This window comes from Lampetra fluviatilis, chromosome 10 (genome assembly GCF_964198595.1).
Source record: "Lampetra fluviatilis chromosome 10, kcLamFluv1.1, whole genome shotgun sequence".
Classification (NCBI taxonomy): domain Eukaryota; kingdom Metazoa; phylum Chordata; class Hyperoartia; order Petromyzontiformes; family Petromyzontidae; genus Lampetra; species Lampetra fluviatilis.
The window spans coordinates 4,810,603-4,819,610 of NC_136284.1; positions in this window are offsets into that span (position 1 = coordinate 4,810,603).

A 9,008-nucleotide genomic window follows, 5' to 3' on the forward strand; every position below is an offset into this window, starting at 1 on the left:
TGACGAGGGGGGGAGGGGGGGTTGAGAAATGTGACGTCACATCAAAATGTGCATCTTTAAATAAATATAAACAATAGAATTGTTATAACAACACTAATTTTGATTAATTTTCATTATTAACTATTTGATTATTTAAATTTACTAAGGTCACCTTTTATTTATTCCATGAAAGAGCATTTTGCTTCTCCGTGGGAGAATGGAGAAGCATACATTTTGTAAACGTTTTTAATGATTGTTATTAAACATTTTTGTTATAATGATTCTACCAGGGATTTTCATTCTGTGGAATGAATGTGATTGTTATAATTGTACTCTTCATTTTGCTTCGTTCTACTACAAAGTTTTATAAGTATTGTTTTATAGTTATAACTTTTAATATTTTATAATTATAAGATAATTTCAATATAATACTCCGAACATCTGCAGTTTTAGTTAGACGTTGAATATTTTCAAGTGAAATTTATGCTAAATTTCAGCTTTCCAGCGCCATTTTAATAAATGTTTTCTCCTACAACATCAAAGTGCAGCGCCACATTAAATACGCACTACAATGACAATAGTTTCCCACACTCAGCTTCCCACTTGTAGCCCCGCCCACTCCCTCCCCCCAGCCTCACGTCCTTATGCAGGATTAACAGCATCAAAGAAAGTTGCAGTTGCTGCTGCTGCTGCAGTTGCTGCTGCTGCAGCAGCAACTGCAACTTTCTTTGATGCTGTTAATCCTGCATAATGCACATGCATATGTAGTACTAATCACATTCCTGCATTTCCCATAAATATGCTAAATTCCTCTTGATATGCAAATTCCTTTGTCAAGGCGCCCAGCTTATATATATATGCTCCAAGCTCGTGTGCTGTTTCATTCAGACTCTGTCGCCTCGACGGACCTGGTTTTCACCTGAGGACGGCTGCTTGCGTTGTGGCCGAAACGTCGTGAGAATAATTTTATTATGTTTTATTTTTATTATTTTATTACTTCCCTTCTACGTGACTTTACCGAAAGAACCAAGAAGATGAATCCCTGCAGTCACGAAAGCTTTAAATAAAAAAAAAACTAAATGTCATGTTATTTCGAATAGTAATTGGTAACTGGGTTTAGACCAAGTCACTTCAAATGAAGAACCTGGATTAATGGCAGGTGGCTGACACCCAAATTCGAAACTAGAATCTCAGCAGTGGCAGCTCAGTTTTAGCACCTGGCCATATCTAGTCAAGCCTCTTCCTGATTACATTCAGGACACCGTTCGCCAAGTCACTGAGGCGCGGGTGGAGGCTCGCATGGCTACGGCCAAAGCCCAGGCTCGGAACGAGCGGTGTGCGCGACGTTCAAAAGGGGAATGCCCTTGGAAAACGGGGGACCTGGCCTGGCTCCATTGTCCACAGGTGCGGCCAGGTACCTCTCCTAAATTACATAAGCCATGGCAAGGGCCGGTTCGCCTCATCAAAGTTCCCAACCCACAGTCGGCGCGTGTTCGGTTTGGTTCTCGGCGTTGGTTCGTCCATACATCTCGGTTGAAACCATACGTGGCCCCTCGACCGGATGCGTCATCTCCTGAGGTTGCCTTGCCGGGGTCTGTTGCTGCCGACTCGCCCTTGCCTGTGCCTGCTGACTTTGCTAGAGCGCCTGTCGTGCCTTTCACAGACGAACCGGCCGTGACGCGACAGGGGAAAGCAGACCCAGCTCGGGGTGTGCCTACCACGGCTGCGGAACCTTTGAGGCCCGCAGCCCTTCCTACCCCGCCGCGGGCACGATCGCGGGACGCCTCTGATGCTGCGCCTTCAAAAATAGGGGACCGGGATGTTGCCAGGCCTCCAATAGCGACAGACGAACTTGAGCCTGTCGCTCTTAAAACCCTGCCACGTTCCCGCTCGGCGGGAGGGCCACCGACCGTCCGGGACGGCCCGGCGACCCGCACCCGCTCGAAATCCCTCACATTTCGTTAATTATTGTGTTGTGTTCTTGTTCTTTCCGTATATTATCGTGTGTTCTGTATCCTTTTTCGTATTCGGTCGTGTTCGCTCGCATTGCTTATTGGAGTTGTGTTCAGCCGAGGTCGGCTGGATTTTCTCTACGGGGGAGGGTGGTGTAATGCGGGCGTAAACGACCTCCCGGAAGTGACGTCATGGGGGGAGGAGTTACGTCACGTGGGGGAGAGGGTAAGGGTCTATAAGGGGGGTAACCGGAAGCAGTCGGGAGTGATCGGGGACTGGGAAAAGTGAGAGGCCACGCAGGGCGAAGGGTGAGAGAGAGAGTGGCGAGGTCGCCACACACCCGAGCCACGAGGATCGGCACCGTCGGCCAACGGTGACCGACCCCGGGGCAGGAGGAGCAGCGAGGAGGCTGCAGAGAGCAGCGGGTCTGCAAGGGAGGAGTCGGCAGCAGGGGTCTGCACGACGTGACAGCGGCGGGGCTGCTAGGAGGGAGTTTGGGCTACGTGAGCGACAGCAGCCTGGGGCTGCAGAGTGGAGAGTACATAGGGGAGTACCGTGAGGGAAAAGAGATCGAACCCAAATAAAGGACACAGGACAGAGAGAAGCGTCCGAGTCTTTTATTACACTGGTGTCAAAGTGTAACGGTATGGCTAAACAACTGAGAAAAAAGAATATTCCGTCTCCGGCATCGGCTTCATCTTCCGATGACGATGACCTTCCTCCTGCGGTGGATCCGACTCTGGCAGAGGAGGAGATCCGTGCTGGGACGAGTGCGGGTCCAGGGGTCCAAGACGTCGCCGCGTCGGCAGACCAGTCTGCACCAAAGGACGCGGATTTGAGATGGAGTCAGATGGCGGAGCAACTTGAAACTCTCAAGAACGTGCTTGCACAGTTGTGTGCGCTTGTTACGCCGAGGACGGCGTCGGAAGGCGATGTTGGTGGTCCGCAGGGGCCCGGGTTGTCTTCAATGTCGACGCCATCAGCCACGCGGCATGAAGACGCCATCTTGGGCGTGGCGCACGACGAAAGGCGGGAAGCCGCCATTTTGGGCCCTCCGCGACGGAAGGCCGCCATCTTGTCGACACCACGCTGCGACGCCATGTTGAACATGCCACCGGAAGAGTCAGCGGCTGGAGGGAACACGCCAAGGCGTCGCAGTCATCACCTAACGACTGTCAAGGAATTCTCCATCGGGGGCGATTGGAGTGCGTTCGCCTGCAGATTTTTGGCAGCGGTGCGCTCGGCGAGGTGGACTGACGCCGAGGCATTAGAAGTTCTTCCGACTCTCCTTGATGATGAGTCCGTTAGATTCTTTCGCTCTATAAAAGCCGCAAAGAAGAAAACATTGCGTGGTGTGTTCGACGAAATGGCAGACGCTTACGAGCCGCCGGATGACACTCATCGCCGGTTTGTGCAACGACAACGCGCACCCGAGGTGTCTCCGGTGGCGTATAGGGGCGCGGTACTGGAGCTGGCAATGGCCGCATACCCGGAGATGGAGCCTGACCTGTTGGAACCTCTCATCCTGGGGAAGATGTTGGAGTTGTCCCGGGATCTCGGCATTCCCATGCCGGTGTGTGGTCACGAGAAGCTCACATCCCGGGCTGCGGCTAAGTGTCTGGACGCCCAGTTCAACCTGCGCCGGTGGAAGCAGGTTACGGCGTGGACGGGTGGGCCCATCGTCGAAGGGGGAGCCGTGGGTTGGGACCCCAAGAAAGCTGTTTATGTGCCGGACGACAGGAGCCCGCAAGAGCTGTCGGCTGCCGCTGCTCCGTGGCCGGAGCCGCGGGCTGCGCCGCCGACACGGCCGCGTCGGGACGGGGCGCCCGCAGCAAGGCGCAACAACATCGACTGCTTCCGCTGCGGGCGTAAGGGCCATTATGCCAGGGACTGCTGGGCCCGCGTCCCGGGTCCGCCTTAGCAGGAGGCCTCGACAGCGGCCGCTCCAAGGAAGGATTCGCCAGCACAGGCAAGTCGGTGCGCACCAGACACCCGGCAAGGCTTGAGACCTCACTCATCACCGTTGTCATGCGATCCGGGTGTATTTAATAACGGGAGACCATTGACCGTGCCTTGTCGTTCGGTAACACAGTGGCGTAAGTTGGCTCGGCGGGTCGTCGCGGCTGCTACCGGTTCGTCCACCGTACCTGGGTCGATACAAGGGGTGGACGTACGGATTTTGGTAGATTCCGGAGCGTCCGCGACCATTATTTCGGATGTAATATTCCATCTCTTGAACATCCCACCAGAGGCCGTGAGTCCGGCTTACGCTTCCTGCGTCGCCGCGAACGGGGGTAGCATGGGCATTGTGGGCCAGGTGTACGCTACAATTGCTATCGGGGGAGTGTCGGCCTCGGGAATTGTGTTAATTTCGAGGTCTCTTGCGGTTCCTTGTTTATTAGGGACCGATTTTCTGGCCAAAATGCCTATTTTAATTATAATTAATGAGAACTGCATTCAATTACCGGAAGGCCGTAAAATGGCCTTTTTGCCGTCGCCCTGGGGGCGACCTGCTCCTGTCGCCCAGGTGCAGGCGTTGTCCGAAGTGTCTATTGATATTCCACCTGGCTCACAGATTTTCATTCCTTTGCGTTATCGGAAGCCTGTACCTGGTCGTCAAGGAGCGATTGGGGTTTTGTTGTCACCGTCCGCCACCATCACGGGTGGATCGGCGCTGGTTGGGGCACAAACTATTGTTAGGCCAGACCAGCAGCCGTTTTTGCAGGTGCTTAACGCGAGTGCCGAAAGCGTGTGTGTGCCGGCGGGTACCGTTGTGGCACATGCCACTACTGCGTTTACAGCTGATGATGATCTGTCCGGCCGGGGGGTTGTTGGAGGTGTTTCGGGGCCCGGAGCTGTGGATGACCGCTGGATAGCTGAATTGTGTGGGGAGAATTCAGCTCTTTCTGGGGAACAGCGTTGTGCGATTCGTAAATTGTTATCGAGCTATTCTGATGTGTTTAGTTCCGATGATTTGGACTTAGGACGCACCTCGTTGCTTTACCATCATATTGACACAGGGGACGCTGCCCCTATTCGGTTGAACTCGCATCGGATGAGTCCGGCTGAGCGAGAGCATGTTCGAGGGGCAGTGGATGACATGTTGGCTGCGGACATAATATCTCCGTCTAACAGCCCATGGGGCGCACCTGTTGTTTTGGTCAAGAAAAAAGATGGCAAATTGCGATTTTGTGTAGACTTTCGTAAATTAAATAAGGTGTCGGTGGCAGATGCGTATCCCCTGCCGCGTATGGACGACTCTCTCGATGCCTTGTCGGGGGCGAAGTTCTTTTCAACGCTAGATCTCTCTTCGGGCTTCTGGCAGCCTCCCCTCGACAAGTCCTCGCGAGAAAAGACTGCTTTCCGTACGCCGCAGGGGTTATTTCAATTTAACTGTCTTCCGATGGGGCTGAATGCGGCCCCTGCCACTTTTCAGAGGTTGATGGAGTTGGTATTAACGGGGTTGCAGTGGGAGACATGTCTTATATATTTGGACGATATTATCGTTTTCAGCCGCACATTTGAGGAGCATTTATCGCGGTTGGAGGCCGTGTTCACCAGGATGCGTTCTGCTAATTTGAAATTTAAGCCCAAGAAATGTCACCTGCTGCAACACTCCGTGCGTTATTTGGGGCACATCGTCAGTGCGGACGGGGTGGCCACGGATCCGGACAAAACTGCGTGTGTCCGTGACTGGCCAACCCCTGCCACGGTGGGGGATGTTCGTCGGTTTTTGGGGTTCGCCTCATATTATCGGAGGTTTGTTCCAAATTTTGCTACGATCGCGAGGCCTTTGCATCTCCTGTCGGGTAAAGGACACAAGTTTGCTTGGGGACCCCCAGAGGAGGCGGCGTTTCGAGGCCTACGCGATCTATTGGCTACAGCACCGACGTTGGATTATCCGGATTTTTCGCATCCCTTCATTCTGGATACGGACGCGAGTGACACGGGTATTGGGGCGGTGTTATCTCAGTCCAAAGATGGTGTAGAACGCGTGGTCGCGTATGGTAGCCGGGTTTTGTCTCCCGCTGAAACCCGCTACTGTGTCACTCGCAGGGAACTTTTGGCTATTTTTTTTTTCTCCGCCAATTTCGACCGTATTTGTACGGTCGTTCGTTTATTGTTCGCACGGATCATGCGGCCTTGCAGTATGCTCTTAAAATGGACCAACCATCCGGCCAGCTGGCGCGATGGTTGGACACGCTGCAAGAATTTTCCTTCCAAATTCACCATCGGAAGGGAGTGCGTCACGCTAATGCGGACGCACTTTCCAGGCTGCCGCAGCGATCCCCTTACGCATGTGCGTCGGGGACGCATAGGTGTGGCCCGATTCAGCACCCCCCTCCGCCTGTCGCGCTGGCAGTCGAAGTGCCGGAAGCTCCACTTGAGCCGGGGCCGGCTGATGCGGGGTCGGCTGATGGGGGACCGGCTGATGGCATTCTACATCTCCCGAGGTCTGTGTGGATTCGGGAACAGATGTTGGATGATTCCTTGGTAACGTTACGTAAGCGGCCTGTCAAGGGGAGTGGGCGACTCTGTGCGGGCGGCGTGCCGGAAACCGCTCTCCGTGATGGCTTGCTGATGTGGAGGGAAGGGATGCAGGAACGCTGGCGTCTGGTTGTACCGGCATCATTGCGGTACGAATTGATTAGGACTCTGCATTGTGACACGCTTTTACATCTGGGGGTGCAGAAGATGCTATTGACGCTGCAGCGAGACTACTATTGGCACGGCATGACGACGGATGTCGTCGGGCACGTTCGCGCGTGTCCCGATTGTGCCTGCCGTAAGCCGCCTAAACATCCATATGTACCGCCGATACAATCCATCCAGGTGTCTCGAGTTAATGAGTTGGTGGCGTTAGATATTTTGAGACCCTTTCCGCCATCCGCTAGGGGAAATAAATATTTGCTGGTAGGGGTGGAGTACCTCTCCCGCTGGCCGGTGGCCTGGCCTTTGCTTGACCAGTCAGCGGCGTCTATCACGGACGCCTTTCTTTTTGGGTATGTTATGGACAAAGGGGCGCCGGAGAGGCTCCTTACAGACCAAGGCCGGAATTTTTCCTCCAAATTGTTGGGGGAGGTGTGTGCGGCGCTGGGTACAAAAAAATACGGACATCTCCCTACCACCCACAAACGTATGGTATGGTGGAACGGCTTAATCGGACCCTGTCTGCCATGTTGTGCCATACGGTTAGTGAAAAACAATCGGATTGGGATTTGCATATCCCTGGGGTGCTTTCAGCGTACCGGATGACGCCGCATGCGGCTACAGGATATTCACCGTTTTTTCTAATGTACGGTCGTGAAAACGTACCGCCGATTAATGAACAGTTGGGAACCGAGGCGAGGGGACCTGTCAAGCCTCTTCCTGATTACATTCAGGACACCGTTCGCCGAGTCACTGAGGCGCGGGTGGAGGCTCGCATGGCTACGGCCAAAGCCCAGGCTCGGAACGAGCGGTGTGCGCGACGTTCAAAAGGGGAATGCCCTTGGAAAACGGGGGACCTGGCCTGGCTCCATTGTCCACAGGTGCGGCCAGGTACCTCTCCTAAATTACATAAGCCATGGCAAGGGCCGGTTCGCCTCATCGAGGTTCCCAACCCACAGTCGGCGCGTGTTCGGTTTGGTTCTCGGCGTTGGTTCGTCCATACATCTCGGTTGAAACCATACGTGGCCCCTCGACCGGATGCGTCATCTCCTGAGGTTGCCTTGCCGGGGTCTGTTGCTGCCGACTCGCCCTTGCCTGTGCCTGCTGACTTTGCTAGAGCGCCTGTCGTGCCTTTCACAGACAAACCGGCCGTGACGCGGCAGGGGAAAGCAGACCCAGCTCGGGGTGTGCCTACCACGGCTGCGGAACCTTTGAGGCCCGCAGCCCTTCCTACCCCGCCGCGGGCACGATCGCGGGACGCCTCTGATGCTGCGCCTTCGAAAATAGGGGACCGGGACGTTGCCAGGCCTCCAATAGCGACAGACGAACTTCAGCCTGTCGCTCTTAAAACCCTGCCACGTTCCCGCTCGGCGGGAGGCCCACCGACCGTCCGGGACGGCCCGGCGACCCGCACCCGCTCGAAATCCCTCACATTTCGTTAATTATTGTGTTGTGTTCTTGTTCTTTCCGTATATTATCGTGTGTTCTGTGTCCTTTTTCGTAGTCGGTCGTGTTCGCTCGCATTGCTTATTGGAGTTGTGTTCAGCCGAGGTCGGCTGGATTTTCTCTACGGGGGAGGGTGGTGTAATGCGGGCGTAAACGACCTCCCGGAAGTGACGTCATGGGGGGAGGAGTTACGTCACGTGGGGGAGAGGGTAAGGGTCTATAAGGGGGGTAACCGGAAGCAGTCGGGAGTGATCGGGGACTGGGAAAAGTGAGAGGCCACGCAGGGCGAAGGGTGAGAGAGAGAGTGGCGAGGTCGCCACACACCTGAGCCACGAGGATCGGCACCGTCGGCCAACGGTGACCGACCCCGGGGCAGGAGGAGCAGCGAGGAGGCTGCAGAGAGCAGCGGGTCTGCAAGGGAGGAGTCGGCAGCAGGGGTCTGCACGACGTGACAGCGGCGGGGCTGCTAGGAGGGAGTTTGGGCTACGTGAGCGACAGCAGCCTGGGGCTGCAGAGTGGAGAGTACATAGGGGAGTACCGTGAGGGAAAAGAGATCGAACCCAAATAAAGGACACAGGACAGAGAGAAGCGTCCGAGTCTTTTATTACACCTATATAAACTCTTGCCACGGCAGCTCTCTCGCCTACTTCAGCATTTTCTTGCTGTGGTTGTTCCACCTGATGAAGATTGCTTGTGTTGCGATCGAAACGTCGTGATTTGTTTCATTAAATTTCTACCTACGTGACTTTACCGAAAGAACCAAAGAGTATGAGAATAGTTTAAAGTGATTTGAAGCATTTTTTATTTAAAAAATGGATATATGGTTCTGGGGGGGGCAGAGCTTTATGACGCCGTGGGGGGAGGGGGGGGTCAAAAATCGGCCAAAATCGCGTGGCGTCATTCATGGACGGCCCCTTAGGTGTAAAACGAAATACTAAATGTCATCTTCTTGGTTCTTTCGGTAAAGTCACGTAGAAGGG